This window comes from Rattus norvegicus, chromosome 10, assembly GCF_021556685.1.
Source record: "Rattus norvegicus strain SHRSP/BbbUtx chromosome 10, alternate assembly SHRSP_T2T, whole genome shotgun sequence".
In the NCBI taxonomy this organism is placed as follows: domain Eukaryota; kingdom Metazoa; phylum Chordata; class Mammalia; order Rodentia; family Muridae; genus Rattus; species Rattus norvegicus.
The window spans coordinates 48,039,523-48,061,644 of NC_141543.1; the positions used below are offsets into that span (position 1 = coordinate 48,039,523).

A 22,122-nucleotide genomic window follows, 5' to 3' on the forward strand; every position below is an offset into this window, starting at 1 on the left:
GGAGGACCAGATGGATGGGCTGCTGTGCTCTGATATGCACCAGCTGGCCTGGAGGCCTCTATGGGCTTGGGGCTCCTGGAAGGCAAGCAGCATTAGAAGATCAGGAAGAGAGGGCTCTGGGCCTTGGATAGAGCACAGCCTTTGCTAGTACAGACATGTGCACACACACACACAAGACTGTTTGAATTGCTCTCTGAGGACAAACTCGATGCAGACACTACAGAAAGTGAACCTGCTTTCCAGACAGGATCCCTGTGGCCCAGCTAGATACCACATCCTGGATCTTCTTTCTACTCTTGGATTAACGTTGTGAGATATTTACTGAACCGGGCCTTTAGAGTTCAACACAGTGTGGAGGCTCAGGGCGCTGCAGGCCCCAGTTAGTCATGTGACTCCTCAGATGGCAGGAGGCACACTGCTTATCTCTCAGATCCTCCAGTTCCTGCCATGGACACTGATAACAATAAATACAATGTGTCCCCCAGGCCCTCGGTGGGCAGGAACCCACTGCCCTGCCAGTTCTCAGGAAACTTCAATGGAGCTGCAGGCATTTGACAACAAACCTCACCTTTTTAACAACTTAATGTGTTTAATTAAATGTGTTTGTTTTTAATTACAAATAGAGAGGCTGGAAAGTGGGCTCAGCAGTTCAGAGCGCCAGGTTGGAGTCCCAGCGCCGATGGCTGCAGCTCTCGACCGTGTGTAACTTTGTTTCCAAGGGTGATGGCCGTCCTCTTTTGGCAAACATGCTCCAGGTGTACAAACGGTACATAGATCCACATCCTCGGGAAACACCTGAACACACAAAGGAAAAACACTTTTTTTTTTTCTTTTCTTTTTTTTTCCCGGAGCTGGGGACCGAACCCAAGGGCCTTGAGCTTGCTAGGCAAGCACTCTACCACTGAGCTAAATCCCCAACCCCCGGAAAAACACTTTTAAGTAGTTTAATTAACAACAGGGCCAGGAGAAGGGACTGGCACTGTAGTGTGCCCCTAAATCCCAGCCCTAGAGAAGCAGAAGCACATCTCTGTGAGTTCAAGGCAGCCAGCCTGATCTACAGAGTGAGCTCCAAGACAGCCAGGACTGGAGACCCCTTGTCTCAAGGGAGTGGGATGGGGGGTGGGGACAGGAAGCTGACTCAGTGAGTAAAGACGCCTGTTGATGAACTGAATTCTATCCCTGGAACCTATGGTAGGAGGGAACTCCTCCTGTAAGTTGTCCTCTTGCCTCCACTCGCAGGCACACGTAACAAAGGAATAAATAAATCTTTTTAAATAAAGTAATTAATTACATTCAATTAAAGTCTGGTAGGGGGCCACATGCTTAATTACAGTACCTGGAAGGCAGGGGCAGCCGGATCTCTTGTGAGTTTCATGATTAGATTGGTCCATTTTGTGAGACCTCCCCTTGAAGTTAATTGATGTTAATTAATTGGCATTAATATTAATTTATTAAGATTAAAAAGTCAAGTCTGGGGCTGGGGATTTAGCTCAGTGGTAGAGTGCTTACCTAGGAAGTGCAAGGCCCTGGGTTCTGTCCCCAGCTCCGAAAAAAAAAAAGAACAAAAAAAAAAAAAAAAAAAGTCAAGTCTGGGGATGTAGGTCAGTTGGTAGAGCGTTTGCCTAGCATGCACGCGGCCCTGGACCAGTCACCTACACTGTGCAAGCAAGGCATTCTGGGACATTCCTATAATCCTAGCACTTGGGAAGTGAAGGCAGGAGTTCAGGGTCGTGGCCATCCTTAAAACCTTGCCAAGGTGGGGAAGAAACAAAGGGGAAACCTAATGACTTAACCCTGGTTACTGGTTCTTCTCTTTATTAGGGCTTAGAAAAGGAGTCTAGTCTTGTCCCATTGTGCTTTTTAAAGATTTGCTGTATTTTTATGAATGTGTATGTGTTGGGAGGCAGGGTGCATGTGTGAGTTAAGGTATCTAAGGAGGTCAGAACAAATCCCCTGGAGCTGGAGGCCAGGAAGTTGTGAGCTGTCCAACCTGGGTGCTGGGCACTAAACCTTTTAGTCCTCTCAACTGCTGAGCCATCTCTCCAGCCCCTGCTATGGCTTCTTTCTTTTGTTAAGACGATATCGCTGTAGCCCAGGCTAGCGTCCAGTTTGCTATGTAGCCAAGAGTGACCTTGAACTCCTGACCCTCCTGTCTCTGTCTCCCAAGTGCTAGGATAGGCTTGTCCAGATAACTCCTTCCTTTTGACAGCTTCCCTGTTCCTATGTGGGTTAGCCATGGTTTGTTTTACTAATTAGCTTTATTGCAGTATAATTCACATACTGCACATACAAGGAAACCTATCTATCTTAAGAGCACTCTGTGCAGGGCGGTGGTGGCACTTGCCTCAAATCCCAGCACTTGGGAGGCAGAGGCAGGAGGATCTGGGTTTAAGGTCAGCCTGGTCTATAGAGCAAGTTCCAGGACCTCCAAGGTTCCACGGAGAAACCCTATCTTAAAAAACAAAAAGAAAATAAAAGCACATGTTTGTGACAACACTTTTCCTGAGGAGACATCTACTCATACCAGATAGGGAGTCCATGACAGACCCAAAGTACGGGTACCACCGAAGTCCAGCTTGGTGAACCAGTGAATTTTATTGGAGTTACTTCCAGGAGTAGAAATGACTCAAAGACAGTTGTATCATCAAAGCCCACTCCAGCATGAGTGACATCTCACAAAAGCTGAAAAGTTGGAGCTCACAGCATAGGCTGCAGGCAGCTTAACAGGCTGGGCAGTAGCCATTCCTGGTGCTCCAGATGGTCTAAACCTCTTCCAGGCAGCTTGGCTGGTTTCTGCTTCTTCCCTGCCGGCTGGTCTGGTCTCAGAGTCTTTGCAGCTTTGCTTGTCTAAGAGGGACTCTCAGCTTTTGTTACTTACTCTGGCAGGGAGGGGCCTAGTAAATCTGGTCAGTTTCAGGGACTTCCTGAAGCTTTTCTGGATTGTTTACCTTCTTACTTAAGGGGCCTCCAGAGAATGGAATGTTATGATCTCTGAGGAAACTGTTCCACAGCAGCACAGTACAATAATAAATTTTGAAAAGGATTGTAGCCACTGCTTCAGGGAACTGCGGAGCATTCATACTCTTGACAGTCCACCTCATAGCCACCGCTTCTGTCCCCATGTATCTTTTGGCCTTGTTTAAAATATCACCGGAGTCTTATAGCAGCAGGTGACTTGAGGTGAGGCTGTTTCTTGCAGTGTTATAGGCTCAAAAGTTCACAGTTTCTTTCTAATTTTTCATCACCACTATCACCACCATCATTTTATTGAATGAAAATGAGGACATGACTGATCCTAGGTACGGTAGAGAGGTGTTGTTTGCTTTTGTTCTGTTTTGTTTGTTTGTCGTCTTGAGACAGGGTTTCTCTGTGTAGCCCTGGCGGTTCTAGAACTCACTCTGTAGACCAGGCTGGCCTCAAACTCACAGATCGCCTGCCTCTGCCTCCCCAGTATTGGGATTAAAGGCATTAAAGACATAGACCACCACGACCACCTGGCCTGAGAAGGGTTTTATTGTAGATATGAGGGAGACTTCAGTCAGAGGCATCTGGAAGAGTCCAGAGAAGGAGAGAACATAGTAGACTGAACATGGCCATGAGAAAGCAGGGGAGGCAGAGTGGAAGAGAAGATAGAGAGGAGAAAAGAGAGGCACCCAAGGGCCAAGAGAGCGCATGGCTGAAATGGCAGGTTTTTATAGGAAAGAGAAGCTGGAGGAAGGAGGTGAAGCCCAGCTTCTAGAAGGAGAGGTTTAGAATAACGCTGGGAGGAGCCTCAGGTACTGAGTGAGCCTTGTCCTGGGTTTCCTTGGGACCTAACAATGATTATTATTATTGTTAATGGGGGGAGGGGGTTGGGTACCAGGTTTCTCCTCCCACCATGGAATCCAGGATTAGAACTAGTCATTAGGTTTCGAAGCAAGCACCTTTACTCACTAAGCCATGTTGCTGACCCTAGTCTACTGCTTTTTGTGGCTACCAGAACTCCTGTGTCTCTTCTGCCATCTCTGTACCAGCATTTTGTTTTGTTTTGATCTGGTTTTGTTGTTGTTGTTTGGCGTGTGTGTGTGTGTGTGTGTGTGTGTGTGGTTGAGTTTTGTTTGTTTGTTTTGAGACAGGGTCTCCTTTTGTGATCTTAGCTTTTTAGAATTTACTATGTTGATTAGGAGGTCCTCAAACTCACAGAGACATCTGCCTGCCTCTGTCTTCTGCCTGCTGGGATGAAAGACAGCCCACCACGCGTGCAGAGTCCCTATATTAAAGCTCATTTAATAAACTCTGACATGTCGCTCCCCCTTTGGTTCTTCTCCTCTAGAAACCTCTGACTAAAACATCCCGTCACAAAAAAACAACTAGGTGGTTCTTCTTTGAGATGGCCGTGCCAGAGTCTCACATTTTTGTCTGTGTCTTATTCCTCCCCTGAACAACTCTTTATATTTACCTATGGGTTTAAAACTATTTCTAGGGGTTGGGGATTTAGCTCAGTGGTAGAGCGCTTGCCTAGGAAGCACAAGGCCCTGGGTTCGGTCCCCAGCTCCGAAAAAAAAAAAACTATTTCTAAAATCTCCTTTTAATAAACTTTAATGCTGCTTCTAAATAAATAAATAAACAAGCCTGGCAAGACACCTCAGCAGGTGAAAGCACCAAGCCTAATGACCTGAGTTTGATCCTCGGAACCCGCGTGGGAGGAGAGAACCAAACTTCTGCACATTGGTCCTGGACCTCAATATGCACGCGTACAAAATAAGTGAATGAATGAATGAATAAATACAAAGCTAAATAAATAAGTAACAGAGCAGGAAGCAGACGAGCAGAGCTGACGGCCTGGCTAGTGATGTGGAGATGATCTGAACCAAAAGCTTTGCCTCCCATCCCCCCACCCCCTGTGTGTCACATTGGCCTCTGCCAAGGAACTGGTGTGACTGTATGCAGGGTGTTCTCTGAGTGCAGAACAGTCTTCGCATAACCACCCCTGGAAATGTGAGTTTCCCCCAAATCATTTCTGGTTCTGGGACTCAGGCTCATATAATATCTCAGCCTGCTATAACAGGAAACATAGCATGTGTTCCCTGGGTCCTTCGCTTAAATAGAGGGTGTAGGGTGTTCAGAGAAGCCCTCTCCAAAGAAGAGATGCTGACTCAAGATGGAAATGGATGAGCAGGCCTTGGATTGAGAAAGTATCCTTGGGAGGAAGAACAAGGGCACAGCTGCAAAGTCTCCTGGTAACCCAGGCTGGCCTTGAACTTGCTACTTTGCTAAGGAAACTTTGAATTTCTGACTCTCCTGCCTCCTCCCAAATGCTACGATTCTATGCGTTCATGACCACACCTGATAGGATTTTTGTCTTTATTTTAAGAATGTGGAAGAGCCGCTACAGGGTTCTCTCACACAGGGTGTAACCACGCGTTCTTACTTCTGGTCATTCAGGGTTAGGGAAGGGCAGGCTGTGGAGGCAGGTGCCCGAAGAAACAGGAAATAGCAGGGGAGAGGCAGAGGCTGTTGTAATAACCTGAGAAGGCCACAGCTGTGGGAGCCTGCTATGATCAGGGGAAGCAGGGAGCTTAGGGACAGAGAAGAAGGAACAGGGGGGCTTCATCCTTCACCAGAAGAACTCAAAGCTGTCTGAAAAGGTTATCACAGAACTGTACAGCTGATAGAGACCTCAGAGGTCATTTTCCAGTTTTTGAGAATTCCAAAGAGGGTCCTGAACTCAAAAAAGGAAGAGACCGGCAGAAGGGAGAAGGAAGGAACAGGTATGTGCTCCATACACAATACCTGTAAGCAAATAAAAATAAATAATTTGAAAACTTGAAAAAAGCATAAAAGGAAGAGACCAAGGTCCTCCCCTACCCCCACCCCAGGACTCCAGGGAGGCTTCCTGGAAGAGGTGCACTGGATCAAGACGTCGAGATCTGATAGTGCTGATGGGTGTGGTTTACTATCTGCAGGCTGTGCTAGCAGGAGAGTCACCAGTTCCAGACCAGCCTGGGCATCGGTGTTAAACCCAGACTACTGGCCAGAGAGACAGCTCAAAGGGTAAGATGCCTGTCTCACAAGGCTGGCCACCTGAATTTGATCCCCAGAACCCACATAAACAAGGAGAGAACAAATTCTACAGAAAGTAACCTCTGGGCTGGAGAGATGGCTCAGCGGTTAAGAGCACTGGCTGTTCTTCCAAAGGTCCTGAGTTCAATTCCTAGCAACCACATGGTGATTCACAACCATCTGTAATGGGATCTGATGCTCTCTTCTGGTGTGTCTGAAGATAGCGACAGTGTACTCACATACATGAAATAAATAAATCTTATAAAACAAAGTTAACCTCTGACCTCCACTTGTGCACCTTGGCACATGTACCCACACCATGCATAATGCACACACACACAATGTTACGATTTTTAAAAAATCATTGATTCCTTGTATAAGGTCATCAATACATTAGTTCCCAAGTAGAAGCTATCTCTCCCAGTCTCTTTCCTGAGGCCTTGTGCAAAGCAAGGTGGGCAGGATCCAATCCCTGGGAGCAAAGACCAGGCAAGGAGAGCCACAGCAAATAACGCAAGCCAGGTGCATCACTGTCCACATCTGTGGCTTTGGGCTTTTCCCAGAGTGGGAGCCCTCAGAGTCTGTGAAACCGCATGGAAACAGTGCTAAGCAGCTACAGTGTTGCAAGGATTTGGTGGGGTGAGGAATGTGAGTGGAAACGCTGTGTAGTGAGTAGAGAGCTTACCAACTCCATAAAAATCACCAAATCTACGCAAATAAAGTGACTGCTGTTCACTAACTGCTTGACACACCCCTAGGAGATTTGGTCTTGTGTCTTTTGGCTGTGTGCCTCTTTGTCCACATGACTTGGAAAGGCTGAGGCAGCTGAGGGGCCCTTGGGTTAAGCTTCAAGGACTTATCTATAAACACACACACACACACACACACACACACACACACACACAAAATCAAATTTTGCTTTGTTTTCTTTTGTTTTGGGATATTGGTTGTTTTTTTAAATATTTATTATATATTACAATATATTTATTATATATTATAATACACTGTAGCTGTCTTCTGACACACCAGAAGAGGGCATCAGATCCCCATTACAGATGGTTGTGAGCCACCATGTGGTTGCTGGGAATTGAACTCAGAACCTCTGGAAGAGCAATCAGTGCTCTTAACCGCTGAGCCATCTTTCCAGCCCCTGCCCCCCTTTTCTTAATCTTTTTCCCACTGAGTCAAGAAAGCCATTTATAACAGAGTCCACAGCTATGGGCCAGAGACAGCCAGTAGGTGACTTCAGCAATCCGCTATGAGTCCAAGGATGATTATGAAAGGATGGAACTGTGTACAAAGTGCCTTGCCATGAGTTTTCTGGCATGAGGGGCTCAGAGAAATTGGGTTAGGACCTGGGGAAGTAACTCTTGGGTGGAACACTCTGAGAAGTAAAGTATAATCAAATACAGGGCTTCATCTTGAAAGGCTAGGGAGATTGCATGAGGATCTGAGTTCAATTCCCAGTTCAATGATCTGGCCCACTCTGAAAGGTGGAGGAGAGGGCAAGGAGCCTGTGGACCCCAGTGCTCACTACTGGATACAGCACGTGAACAGGCAGTCATCAGCCTCCTGCCTCCCCTAAGTAACAGTTCTGCCTCTGAGGCTGACAGATGCCTGCTGAGGGCTTTGGGCAGGCCTGCGTACCTTCCTGCTCCTAAACATTGGGAGTTTTCACTGAAGGCATAAGTCCTCATCCTCCACCAAAGAGTGCCAAGATCAGCAAAGAAAGAAGCAAATTGGCATCAAGCCTGTGATTCCTACTGGGTCGAGGTGCTCGTCTTTAATCCCAGCACTCAGCGGGCAGTGGCAGGAGGATCCCAGTTGGAAGTCAGCCTGGTCTACAGAGCCAGTTCCAGGACAGCCAGAGCTATACAAACTCAAAAACAAACAAACAAACACTGTAAATCCAGCATTGGAGGGGAGACTAGAATATTAAAAACTCAAGGTCATCTTTGGTTACAAGGAGAAAGCCCCAAGCCAAGAAGATATAAAAACATGAGACCCTGCCTTAAAAGATAAGGGGCTGGAGAGATGACTCAGCAGGTAAGAGCACTGGCTGCCCTTCCAGAGGACTGGAGTTCAATTCCCAGCACCCATATAGTAGTAGTTCACAACCATCTTTAACTCCAGCTCAGCAGAATTTGGTGCTTTCTTTTGACCTCTGCAGGCACCACACATGCAAGGGACACATATACATATATGCAGACAAAACATCCATGACAATAATAATAATAATAATAATAATAATAATAATAATAATAATAGTTTGCCGGGTGACAACCCATGCCTTTAATACCAATACTTGGGGGGTTGGGGATTTAGCTCAGTGGTAGAGCGCTTGCCTAGCGAGCGCAAGGCCCTGGGTTCGGTCCCCGGCTCCGGAAAAAAAAGAAAAAAGAAAAAAAAAAAATACCAATACTTGGGCGGCAGAAGCCAAATCTCTGCGATTTCAAGGACAGCCATGGCTACACAAAGAAACCTTGTCTCAAAAAAAAAAAATCAATAAATAGATTCACAAAAAAAAGCTATGTTTCCTAGATATATTCCATCTTTTTGTTATTTTTTTTTAACTCATATTACAATGTATCCCAACCTAGATTCACATTCCCAGCAATCCTCCTGCCTCTGCCCTGTAGATCAGGCTGTGGCTACTGAAGGCTTGCACTACAATATCTGGCCTTAAGGGTTTTGTTCGTTTTTAATTTTCCTACTTTATATTTCATTTTGAGGCAGGGTCTCTAGCTAGCCAGGACCTGTGTAGACCAGGCTGTTCTCAAACTCATTCATCTATATTACAAAAAAAAAAAAAAAAAAAAATACTATGAAAACTTTTTCAGATTCAGCCAGGAAGTAGTTCCGCTTTGCTTTCAGTTCCCATCTGCGGTGCGCCGGGTAAACCGTCTCGGCCTGCGCGCCCCTGGGTGCCGCGCTGAGTCCCACCCTTCTATAGACTCCGGCTCAGAAAGGGCTCCTCGGGCCTCTGCAGCGGATGATTATCAAGGGAGGCCCAGTCCACCCTGACAAAGGCAGTGGGACTGGGGGTGTGGCCACGGGCGGCGCGTGCACACGGCGGGGATGCGAATGAATGGAGATGAGGCGTGGTACCCAGCACTCCTGCAGCTGTGCCGGGCTCTCTAGGTCGCCCTGCCTATAAAACACCCTCTTCTTCCTGACCCAGGAAGAGACCCGTTGTCCTTCCTCCCCCTACTCCCCGTGCCCTACCGTTTCTCTTTATTTCCTTCAGTCCTCCACCCACCCCGAACCCCACTCCCGCCCTCCCAGTCCCGCCCCACGGCTCGGGCTGAGTCATCGCTCTCCAGCCCCAGAGCTGCTAGCAGAGCATTAGAAATTCAGCCCGGGCTCAGTCAAAGCATTGTCCTGGGGCTGGCCACCACCCCTACTCGCCCTCCTACCGCTTCTCTGGAAGGTCTCCTACGCAGGATGGATCTACAAGAGTGCAACGGAACGTGAGGGGTTGTCTAGGACCGGACTGCACCTAGGCAGCTCATGGACACATGGTCTGCGCCTCATCTTGGCCCCAAACAGTGTGACCAGTTGCCAGTATTAAAAACACCATATTTTTGGTAGGGAAAATTATATTCCCAATTCCAATAAAGATAACCCGTTTTCAGTTTCGCTCCCCGCCCCCTAGGGTGGGGGGCGTGTTCAACCAGGGTCTCGGGTATCTCAGGTTACCTTCCAGCTCCATGTAGCTGAAAATGACTCCTGATTTCCCGCCTTCACCTCCCAAGTGCTGGGTTACAGGTATGCCATCATGCAGGTCTGCCTCCTTTCCTCTACAAACTGAAGGCAAAAATGGTGACAGAAATTAATGGGGGGGGGGGGGCGGTCGCAGTGAGCTCCGATAGTGAAAGAGTTTGGCTCCATAATTAACCTAGTGGACAGAACAGCTTCCCATGCATTTCTAGAAGAGGGCAGGGGCTTCTGGAAGCCTGAACAGGAGCACGAAGCAGCTGCTTCTCACACTTTCCCTTGGAGTAGCAATGGAGACAAACCTGGGACAGACGGGTGGGTAAAGTGACCATCGCTCTGGCTGTCACCGGCTGTTTCATGATCTTCATCTGGTCAGTGAGGTGCCAGGCATTGGACATGGAGCCCTCTCAGGTTGGAAGGAGCCAGTGCTAAGGGGTTGTTTCCAGCTTCCCAATGCTGAGGCTGTGCAGTTCCAGCCTTTGCCCAGTGTGGTGAGGCCCTGGGCTCCTGGACTCTGATACAAAGTAGCTGACCCCTGGGGTCCTGGCCTGGAGAGCCAGCCAGCCCCACCCTCCGCCTATTCTCACCCACTCAACAGGAAGCAAAATGCTCCAGAGACTGAGGCTGAACAGGTGTCTCCTAGTAAGCTAAGTCAGAGCTCCTTATTTTTAATTTTATTATTATTACTTTAAAATTATTTGTCTTAAATATATGTGTCGGGGTTGGGGATTTAGCTCAGTGGTAGAGCGCTTGCCTAGGAAGCGCAAGGCCCTGGGTTCGGTCCCCAGCTCCGGAAAAAAAAAAAAAAAAAAGAACCAAAAAAAAAAAATATATGTGTCGAGGGCAGGCATGCTCATACCACAGTGCCCAAAAAGTGTGGAACACAACTTTGGGGGAGTTGGTTTTCTGCTGTAACCGTGTGGGTTCCAAGAACTGAATGCAGGTCTTTATCCTTGTAAAACAAGCATTCTTACCACTGAGCCATCTGGCCAGCCCTACTTATTAGTTGTGGTGGTGGTGGTGGTGGTGGTGGTGGTGGTGGTGGTGGTGGTGGTGGTGGTGATGATGATGATGATGATGATGATGATGATGATGACATTGGGGGGGTAGTGCAACATGTGGAGGTAAAAGGACAGTTTTGTGCGTGATGAGCCTGATTAGGAAGGGAGTTATAGAGGCTTCCAACTGACAGTCAAACCTCTCTGTCTGGGTCCCTCCAGGTGTGTTCCCTCTAATACCCTCCTCCTGTCTTTGCCCACTCCTCAGTCACAGTGCCTCCCCTTAGAAACGTTCTCAGAGGCCTCTGTACTGCGATTTATTTAGAGAGCGGTGTTTGAAGGTGGGAGGAGAAAGTCAACACCACCCTGATGTTCTACCTCAGCCTGTGTAGAAATCAGAAGAGATCAAAGCTCCTGCAAGACAGCAGGATTTCAGCTCTGGCCTGCCCTTCAAGGTGAGTACGTTTGTGCAGCTCACAGGCTGTACAACCTGAAGTGGCAGCTGGAGGAACTGCTTTCCTGGTGATCTGCTTTGTCCTCTTCAGGTCTGTTGGGTGCGGTCTTTTTTTTTTTTTTTTTTTGGAGCTGGGGACCGAACCCAGGGCCTTGCGCTTCCTAGGCAAGCGCTCTACCACTGAGCTAAATCCCCAACCCGGGGTGCGGTCTTAACACCGCACAGCTGAAAACATTTTGAGCACTGTATTTGCCGCTCTTTTCCTCCTCCCTCTGGCCAAGTTCCTGATACACAACCGAAGACAATGACCAGAGCCTCGGACTGTTATGGTCAACTCCTTGAGAGGCAGATCGTCGCCATGGTAACATCCTACGGATGAGGCTGCTCACCTCACAGCAGGCAGGAAGCCGAGGAAGAGAAAGGGACCAGATATGGTTCTCCAAGTCCCACTCACACTGATTCTGGAGCCCTTTAACCCACCTCTACCCAGTCCTACCCTGCTGACACAGCTCGTTATGTTGTAGAAGCTGCAACATAAGACTGGCAAGGCAGGACAGGAAGCCTGTTCTGGGGCTTTTAAGGATATAATTCAGAGATGGATGGAGCCAGGATTGGAAAGACGGAAAAATGGACAGTGCTCCCAGAAGGCTGGGTGTGGACTCAGAAGTTACTGATCCTGATCAAGACATAGTGTTGACACGGAATGTGGTTTTATTTAGCCTCAAATGTTTTCAAACAAGCACAGGGCATGTATAAACCCAGCAAGATGTTCTTTTCCCTCCACTGGAGCAGGGTGCCCTCTTTCCCTAATGCCCAGCCTTACAGTAGTCAGAGATCACTGCCTCACCCTTGTTGGGAAGGCAACATCAAGCCTCCTACTAGGACGCTGCACACCTGAGGCTCCTGCCTAAAAGTTGTCCCTGAGTCTAGGCTGGGTGCATAGAAAACCTAGGGGGTTGGGGAAGACACAGAGGCAACCAGTGAATCCTGAGATATGGGACAGTTCGCAGGGTAACTGCTAGAGTCTCTTTTAAAAGATTTTAGGAGCTGGAGGGATGGCTCAGTGGTTAAGAGCACTGGCTGTGCTTCCAGAGGATTCTCAGAATCTGCTTACAACTGTCTGTAAATCCATTTCCAGGGGATCAAGCCTAGCTACAGATACCCAGCATGCACCTGTTGCCCAGCCATACCTGCAGACAAAACACACATGCATTGTAAAGAAAAGAAAATAAATCTAAAAAATGAGGCAGGGAGATATGATCTCTGAGTTAAACATAAAACACTTTCTTTTTAAAAGGGAAAAAAAAGATTTGCTTGTTTCAATCTTGTGTGTATAGATATTTTGCTAGCATGTGTATCTGGGTACCACGTGCAGTACCCTAGGAGACCAGAATAGGACAATGGACCCATTGGAATAGACTTGCCAGTGACTGTATGGATATTGGGAACTGAACCTGGGTCCTCTGGAAGAGCAGCCAATACTTCTAACCACTGAATCATCTCTTTAGCCTTTAATTGCCAGGATCTCAAAGTCAGTAGTTGACAGCATTGGAGAAGCTGAGGCAGGAGGATCTCTGAAAGTACAAGGCCCTCTCAGGCTCAGTTACATGAGTTGTTTACCCACACACACAAACACACAAGTCTCAAACATTCATTTACTTATCGTGTGTGTGTGTGTGTGTGTGTGTGTGTGTGTGTGTGTGCGTGTGTACAGGTACGTGTGTATGTGTCAGGGCTCCAGTATGGAGATCAGAGGTCCAGTATGGAGATCAGAGGACATCTTGTAGAACTCCCACTCTCTCCTACCATGTCGGTTCCAGGGATCAAACTCAGGTCATGGGGCTTAGCAACAACTACCTTTATTTACTGCCAATGGTCATCTCAGTTGGCTGTTAGCCACAGACGTTATGTTAGTGAAGTCAAGTCAATACTGACTCACAGTGCCTCTGTATATACTAATATTCCTGTTGCCACTAGGGTTCCAGAGTAAGAGCCTCTGGGGATTAAAGAGACAAAATTAATTATATGTAATCATTTATACACAATTTCATTCATTCATTCATTCATTCATTAGATCAGGAATTCCTGTAGCCAGGCTGATCTTGAACCTGCTGTATAGCCCAGATTGGCCTTGTCCCCATGAGCCGCCTGCCTCTACACCTCCCCGCAGAGTGCTAGGGACATAGACTTTTTTATTCTTTTTATGTAAGTACATTTCTTTTGGTAGAGATATTTTCATACAGGCTTAAGCAAGAGAGCTATGAGAAGCAGTGGTGGCCCACACCCTCAGTCCAGGGATTTGGGAGGTAAAGGTAGGGGAAATCTCTTGAGTTTGAGACCAGCCTGGTCTACAGAGAGAGTACTAGGACAGCCAGGGCTACAGAGGAGAAATCCTGTTTTGAAAAAACGAGAGAGAGAGAGAGAGAGAGAGAGAGAGAGAGAGAGAGAGAGAGGAGGGTGCTCAGAAAGAAAGAAACAATTGACAGAAACCTGTTCCACTGCTGCACTTCCAAAGCCTGGGCGAATTCCCTTGGTGTGCTGACTCCACACTCCCAGGAACCCATTACTGTACTAATAAGAAACCTGAGAACTCAATGAATAATTCCTGAGTTCTCTGGGCCCTCTCTGGAAGGAGAGAGTCACACAGGCAATTTCTGCCGGAAAGAAGTGTGGGGTTGTAAAGTGAGAGGAGATAGCCAGGGTGCTTGTCTGGAAAGGGGCCCTGGAGACCTCATTGCCATCTGGGTCTCCCCATTAAGTGGGTTCATCTGACTGCTCCTCTCCAGACTGGGGTGTGGTGGTCCCTGTCATTCTAGCTCTTGGGAAGTAGAAGCAGGAGGGTCAGTAGGTCGTGACCTTTGGCTGCATAGTGAGTTTGAGGCCAGCCTGGACTACATGAGACCCTATCTCAAAGATCAAAGACAAACAAGCAACAACAAATTACTTGGGGTCCGTGGGAATAACACTTCAGTGGAAGCCAACGAATTGTCAGAGAGGAAAGAACTTGTTCAAAATATTGATTCTGGTGGCTGGCAGGATGGCTCAGTGGTTAAGAGCAACTTCTTCTGCTCTTAGAGCAAGCCTGAGTTCAATTCCCAGCACCCACACTGACAAACACAACCGTGTGTAGCTCCAGTTGTGTAACTCCAATCCCAAGGAATCTAATACCCTCTCTGCCCTCCAAGAACCAGGCAGTGGAGAAATATCTAGACCCCTGAGTTCATGGCCAGCCTGGCTTACAAAGTGAATTTCAGGACGTCCAGGGTTACACAGAGAAACCCTGGGGGAGGGGGGAAGCACACAGACATACCTGCAGGCAAAACACCCCTGTGAGTGAAAACACAAAGTATCAGTTCTGAGACTAGGAATACAGCTCAATAGTAGAATGTTTGCTTTGTATGCATGGGACCTAGATTCGATCTTCAACTTTGAAAAAATGCATTTGATTTATTTATCGTACATATCTGGTTTTCTCCTCCTACCAAGTGGATCCTGGGGATGCTGCCAGGTTGTCAGGCTTAGCGGCAGGTGATTTACTGGATAAGCTTGTCCAAAAGAAGGGCAGTGTGACGTTGGTTGGTTGGTTGGTTTCTGAGACAGGGTTTCTCTGTGTAGCCCTGGCTGTCCTAGAACTCTGTAGACCAGACTGGCCTCCAACTTAAAAGATCTACCTGCCTCTGCCTCCCTAGTGCTGGGATTTAGGGCCAGTGTAGCCCACGTGGCCTTGAGCAGGTGAGCTTGAAGCTCCTTTTCTCCACCTTCTAGCTCTGGAGTATCTGGGTTCACAGGCTCCTCTGCTTCTCTATCCCATTATAAACAGTGCTGGGGAACCAACCTCAGGGCCGTATGCCTAAAATATGCTGAGTTGACTCTTTGCCACTGAACTATATCCCCAGCCTGGTAGTTTGTATTTTGAGACAGGGTCTCATTTTGTTGCCCTGTTAGGTCTGGAACTGCCAGACCCTGACGTAACCCAGGCAGGCCTTAAACTTTGCCTCCACCTGTGGAGTCCATACGATTACAGATACTCCCCCCAAGAGACCTGATGAAACCTGCATTTTAAATAAAGTACTTGAGGCTGGAGAGACGGCTTCCTGTTCTTTCCAGAGACTTGAGTTCTCGTACCCAGCACCCACATCAGGAGGTTTACAACGGCTTGTAACTCCAGCTCCAGGGGACCTGATGTCCTTTCCTGGCTTCTGCGGGCACTCACACATATGCACAAAAATAAATAAACAATAAATAATTAGGTTCTTGAGCCAACTATGATGGCACACACCTGTCTCCTGGTTCTTGAGAGGCTGAGGCAGAAGAATTGACATGAATTTGAGCCTAACCTGAGCTACAGACTCCCAGTGAAGTCTGGGATATAGAATGCAATTCTGTCTTTTTTTTTTTTTTTTTTTTTTTTTTTTGGAGCTGGGGACCGAACCCAGGGCTTTGCCCTTGCTAGGCAAGCGCTCTACCACTGAGCTAAATCCCCAACTCCTGCAATTCTGTCTTAATAATTAAATAATAAATAAATAAGGTAACTTGCAGAGTCCTTGGAACTGATGTTAGCATTTGGTCTAAGCTCCGCCCCACAGTTACCTGGCAACAGCCAGGTGTGCCTGACTCACTATAAAAGGGGCTGCTTGCTCCCTCTCGCTCTCTTGCTCCTCTCTTGCTCTTGTCTTCCTGCTCCTGCTCTGTCCTCGCGCCCTCCCCCTCCCCTCTCTCTGTGTGCCTTTCTCTGCTTCTTCTATCCTCTTGACTCCCCTCCCCATACCCTGAATAAACTCGATTCTACACTATACTGTCTGTTGTGTGACTGGTTCCTCGGGAGGGGTTGGGGGGGCAGGGGGGAGGGACGCCTCAACATGGCCCCGCCGAGGCATCCCTTTCCCTGCATCTCACCACACATCCACCAGAACATGTTCCCCCTCTCTCTTTTATCTTTTTATAAGCAGATCCACTGAGGACTACCGTGAGAAAGAGCAAGCTAAACTCAGGACAGATAGGACAAGAAACGCGTTCGCTTTCCCTGGTAGGAAAAAGAAAAAAGGAGGGGCTGAGTATGGAGGTGCGCTTTGAGATCAGAGCTGACCACATGGTGTTTGTTCTTGCTGGATGCTTCTCAGGATATGCACAGCTGCTCCTGGCGTAAGCCAGATATGCTAACAGATATGGCTGTGCTTTCAGACGCAGAGCCCCAGCTAAGCAAGCTCTCAAAAAACAAACAACAGAGATAGCATTTTTGATACTTACCGGTGCGGAATTAGACATGAGGGACCCCAGGAAAACTGCAGCTGTGTCTTGGTCACACCATCTGTGATTAAGTGGGTTTTTCCCCCCACTGTATGAAAACCTAAAGCACCAGGATGCTTTCTGAACATTTTAGTTAATGAAGGGTCTGCAACCTCAAGGGACTTGCTCATTAGCATACCATTTACATTGTAGATTTGACCTCCATTTTGGGTTTTCTAGCTGATCTCAGGGAATACCCAAAAGGGATGTCAAGTCTACCATGATTTAAGAGTGAAAAAGAGTCACCCATCAAATAGGCCCCTGCCTCATAAGTATTCATCATCATCACCACCACCACCACCACCATCACCACCACCACCATCACCATCATCATCATCACCCACAATGTAGAACCCACTGGACTGCAGCCTCTTTGGGGGCTGCCTACTCCAGTCTTTTTCTCTAATTCCAGCACTTGGGAGGCAGAGGCAGGAAGATCTCTGAGTTCAAGGCCAACCTGGTCTACAGAGTGAGTTCCAGGACAGCCAAGGCTGCACAGAGAAATCCTGTGTCACAAAAAAAAAAAAAGAAAGAAAGAAAGAAAAAATTGGGCTAGAGAGATGGCTCGGTGGTTAAGAGCACTGACTGCTCTTCCAGAGGTCCTGAGTTCAAATCCCAGCAACCCCATGGGAGCTCATAACCATCTGTAATGGGATCTGATGCCCTCTTCTGGCCTGCAGGTATATATGCAGACAGAGCACTCATAACATTAAAATAAGCTTGAAAAATTTTTTTGAAAGATTTATTTATTTTATTTATGTAAGTACACTGTAGCTGTCTTCAGACACACCAGAAGAGGGAATGACATTCCATTACACTTGGCCTGGACGGAGTTTTTAAAACCTCAAAGGCAACCCCCAGTGACCTACTTTTTCCAACAAGGCCACCCCTACTAATCCTTCTCAAGTGTCTCCACTCCCTAACAGTCACGGACTTAAATATAGGACCTTTGGGGGCCATCCTATTCAAACCACCACACAAAGGGCTGCCTGCCATGTACAGCACCCTGGGTTTCATCTTCACTGCTACATAAAACAGGTATAGCGTTACATACCTGTAATACCAGAACTTGGAAGGAGACCGAGCTGGGTTCTAGGAACCAAACTCTGGTCCACTAGAGAGGTAAGTACCCTAGGCTGCTGAGCCACCTCTCCAGCCCACCATTTTTGATGTTTAAGCCTGGGACAGCAGCTAGTTCAAAATCCTGGCTTTGGATGTGCTGGCAATCTGGCTCTCGTGTGTGCCGCCCCACTGAACACAGGGTTGATTCTGCTGATCTGGGTGGCAAGTCCTGTGGCCCTTCCTCCCTCTTACACCTGCAGTGAGGAAAATGAGCTTTTCCAAGCATCCCTGGATGGTCTTTGGTCAAAAATATATAAGTAGCGGTGCTCCCCTGCCAGTGCCTTCAGGCAAGCAGCCTGAGTAGGTTTCACTTAACAAAATCCAGACGTTGAGGTCTTGGGTCACAGGATACACCCCAACTGCACTCAGAAGTTGTAGTCATTTATTCTCCCAGCAGCTGGGGAAAACCCACCTCCACCCTCCCCCTAAGTGAGACTTGTCAGAGTTAGCAATCGTTAGCAGTTAAATAAGTGTAAACGAAACGGTATAAATATATTTTTAACTACTCATAATAGCAATTATAATGAAGGGGGCTGGAGAGATGGCCTAGAGGTTAAGAGGACATTATTGCTTTTTCAGAAGAACCTCTAGCACCCACATCAGGTAGCTTCGAAACTGCCCGTAACTCCAGCTCGAGGAGATCTGATGCCTTTGGCCTTTGTGGGCATCAGTACATGCGTGCATACTCACACCTGATTAAAGCTAAGTAAATCTTGCCAAGTGCAGTGGGTGGTGGGTGACACACGCCTTTGATCCTGGCACTTGGGGGAGTCAGAAGTAGTGATCTAGTCTATAGAGAGAGTGCCAGTATAGTCAGGGATATGTATAAGTAGACCCTGAGCCTTTAAGATGGCTCAGTGGGTAAATACCTGCCGCCTGTCCTGGCAACCTGAGTTCATTCCCCAGGAATGGTGGAAGGAGAGAGTCAACTCCTTCAGAGGGTCCTTTGACCTCCACATGGGTACCGTAGCATCTATACATGTACTAAAATGTTCTGTTTGCTTTTTCTAAAAAGAGAGAACTAGAAATTCCAGCAAAGGGGTTGGGGATTTAGCTCAGTGGTAGAGCGCTTGCCTAGCAAGTGCAAGACACTGGGTTTGGTCCCCAGCTCCGAAAAAAAGAGAAGAAGAAGAAGAAAAAAAAAGAAATTTCAGCAAAAAATATTTTCGGGTCTTACTCAAGCACATACAAAAAAGTGTCTATTTAAATGGCACTTCCTGTGACCTTAGCTAACCTGTGACATAGTCACCTTGGCTAATATAACTACTACTGTCTTTAGTAGTTAGACGTGACAGGCCTTCTCAAGAGAAAACCATAGTCCTCCGCCGTTGGGTGTTTTGTTTTATTTTGTTTTTAGGGTCAATGGCATTCTTTGAGTAAAGCTCTGTTTGTTTAGAAAATTATGGACAAACGGTGTATTCTGACGTCTTCCAATCAGTCCCAGGAACTTTCCTTGCCGGAGCTACGATCTCTTGACTCACCCATGAGTGTGTCTCCTCTGAAGTGACTCCTCCAGCTTCCTTGATTGTATCTCAGACTGTAGCTCTCTGCAGCAGACAGAAGCAGCAATTTCCTTCTTCCCAGGCATTCCTCGGTAGTGGGAAAATGTGCTCAGAGCTAACAGTCTGGGCTGGAAGGTGCTAACTGCTTGCTCCAGGGCTGGCAGGATGGAATAAGGCTAGTTAGGGCTTTGCTTTCTAATGCGTGAGGAAGCTTGTGTCCCGAGGCCCAGGTGAGGCTCAGGCCTTAAGAATATTTACCTAGCCTGGGGGAGACCCCGGGGCTCAACAGATAACTGACTGACAATTGGTGGTGGAAAGCAACGACACTTTTTTCTGTGTAGTCCTGGCTGATCCAGACACGATTTTTAGACCAGTCTGACTTTGAACTTAGAGATATACAGGCCTCTGTCTCTAAAGTGCTGGCATTAAAGGTGTGCACCACTAGCACTTGGCTTAAGGCAAACAAACCTGTGAAAGCAAAAGTGGGAAGAACTGGGGTTGGGGATTTAGCTCAGTGGTAGAGCGCTTGCCTAGCAAGCGCAAGGCCCTGGGTTCGGTCCCCAGCTCCGGAAAAAAAAAATAGTGGGAAGAACTTAGACCACACCAGTGCCAATCTTGTGTCTGACCTCCTCTCTTCTCTCTCTCTCTCTCTCTCTCTCTCTCTCTCTCTCTCTCTCTCTCTCTCTCTCTCTCCTCTCCCCATCCCCTGTGCCCTCTTCCTTCTCCCCTCCCCACTCCTCTCCTCTCCTCTCCTCTCCTCTCCTGTCCTCTGCTGTCCTCTCCCTAGGATCACACTATGTAGCCCTGGCCCACCCAAACTCTGCTTTCTGAGTGCTAAAATTAAGAGGCAAGCTACCAAGTCAGGTTTATGATTTGACCAGTGCATAATCCCATGTCTACTCTCCACCACCAACAACACCCCTTCTTTCCTTTTGTTTGTGTTTTGAGACAGGATCTCACTATGTAGGCCTAACTGTTCTGAAACTCTGTAAGTAGACCAGGCTGGCCTGGAATTTGGAGATAGGACCGCCTCTGCCTCCCAAGTGCTAGGATGAAAGGCATGTGCCACCATTCTGGGCTCAGCCTTCCTTTGTCAATGCATAGGGAAATGGTTCTGAGAGGTGACTGGATTTGTCCAGGACTCCCTCCTGCACTGCCCCTTTTTACCTTTGTGCTAGGGAGAGATGTTGAAGCCCAGAGCTCACTTGCACCTCCAGCGCAGCGCCCTAGTCTATACGGCCACAGCCTCACGCCCCTCCCACTTACCACACAAACCACCGGGACCAGGCACCAAGATCCATTGGTAGAGTGCCTGGCTAGCAATAGAGAAGCCCTGAAGTGACTTGCCATGGTGGCCTCACTGTCAGCGAGGGGATGTGGTCCAGGGGCACTGTATCAGAAGCCCAAGGCAGGGGCTCAGGTGAATATCCACTTTCTGCCCCAGACTGTTTGCCTTCCTCCCTAGTATCCTGCAAACTGGAAAGACCCCTCACCTCTTAAAACTATATTTTTACTTTATCGTATTTGTCAGAGGTGTATGCATATCCGGGAGGTGCGCGGGCATGAGCGCAGGGCTCAAGGTTATCCTCGGGAGTTCCTCAACCACTTCTCCAGCTTGCTGATGGAGCAGCTTGCTGGTTGAGCTGAGCTGACGGGCCAGCAAGTCCCTAGGATCAGACTGTCTCCGCGCCACTAAGCGGGTTAGACACGTGTACCACGGCATGTAGATTTTTATGTGGGTTCTGGTGTCCTGACCTCAGGTCCTCATGCTTGTGCAGCAAGCACTGGGGTGTGCGTGGGTGTGACGGGGTGGGGGTGGAGCATGTTTTGTGTGTGTGTGTGTGTGTGTGTGTGTGTGTGTGTGTAATAAGGAGTTTGTATGTGTAGTGTGCTTGTATGCATAGTGTGTGTCATAGCCCCGGCTGTCTAGGAACTCGTGTGGTATTCCTCCTGCTTCCAAGAGCTGAGACTATAGGCACAAGCTGCCTAACGATAACATAAACCTTCGCTCCGCAGTGGAGGTCAAACCCGGAGCCTCCTCCATCTTGGGTAAATGTTCTATCACGGAGTTACCTGCCCAGCTTTCCGTTTGTTTTTGTAAGAGATCTTATTTGGCCAAACCTAGCCTTAAACTCATTGTATAGGGAAAAAGACCTTGAGGAAGAGGACCTTGGATTTCTGACCTTCTTGCCTTCACCTCCTCAGTGGTGGAATTACAGAAACAGATGATGATGCTCGACCGTGTGGCTTTTTGCCAATTCCTTACCACAAGTTGTTCCCTGGTGGGGTTGGGAGGTGAGGAAGGAAGGCTGTAGGGAGGGCAGAGTCTGTTGTTTACTCTCTGGAGTCCAGGCTCTGCCCCCAGCCCGGCGGCTCTCACCAGCTCAGGTGAAGAGCTGGAGGGGCCCATCAGCCAATGAGCTGAGGCAGCTCTCTTAAAGGCAACTGGTGGCTGGCAGCAAAAGCGGCTTGCCAACCGGTGAGCACCAGCTATGCCAGAGGGTGCCTGCGGGATCCAGGAGATACACACTGTGACCCCATCGTAGCCCTAGGGCTCAGTCACTCCTGAAGGCAGCCCCCACCTCACCCAGTGCCGGTTTCCCAGGAGGCTCTCATGCGGAGCCCTGGCCACCTCCCAGGAAGGAGAAGCTGAATGACCTTAGCAGCTGCCCCAGGGGAGGACGGGGGAGGAGTCCACAGGTGACGTGGAGAAGCCATTTCCCTGTCCTGACCCACTTCAGCAGCCCTGGTGAGTCCAGACCCCTGGGCCTTGTGAGTCTCAGGACCACAGGGTTTGGTGGGATGATCCCTGTTTCGGGACAGAAAGCCAGAGTGCTCGCTGCCTCTAGCAACTGAGTGCATTGAGTCAGTCATTCCAGCTCTCTGAGCCTCCAATCCCCAACCAGGGAAAGGAGTCCGGGTTCCCTTTTGCAGTTTCCCTCTGTTGCACCTTGTTTTGAACATCTTCCCTCCCAATTTGTGCTTCTCACACAACGAGCTG

The 22,122-nt window shown here is 48.2% G+C and overlaps 1 protein-coding gene and 1 long non-coding RNA gene across 4 annotated transcripts in view; one reads left to right on the forward strand and one right to left on the reverse strand.

Annotated features, from left to right (window-relative positions):
• Positions 1–569: 569 nt before the first annotated feature.
• On the reverse strand, positions 570–9,680 carry LOC134480691 (uncharacterized). Its single transcript, XR_015631641.1, has 2 exons — positions 9,459–9,680; positions 570–795 (listed from the first exon to the last, which is right to left on the reverse strand). It is a non-coding gene; the product is annotated as an uncharacterized LOC134480691 (long non-coding RNA).
• Positions 9,681–21,799: 12,119 nt separating this feature from the next.
• Positions 21,800–22,122, forward strand: part of LOC148002883 (uncharacterized) — a 28,245-nt gene continuing 27,922 nt past the window's right edge. Inside the window, exon 1 of one of the 3 annotated variants that reach the window (XM_087574955.1) lies at positions 21,800–21,870. The gene's annotated coding sequence lies outside the window, so the exon portion shown is untranslated. The remainder of the gene's footprint in view (positions 21,871–22,122) is intronic. The other 2 variants (XM_087574953.1, XM_087574954.1) reach the window with 2 other exon arrangements.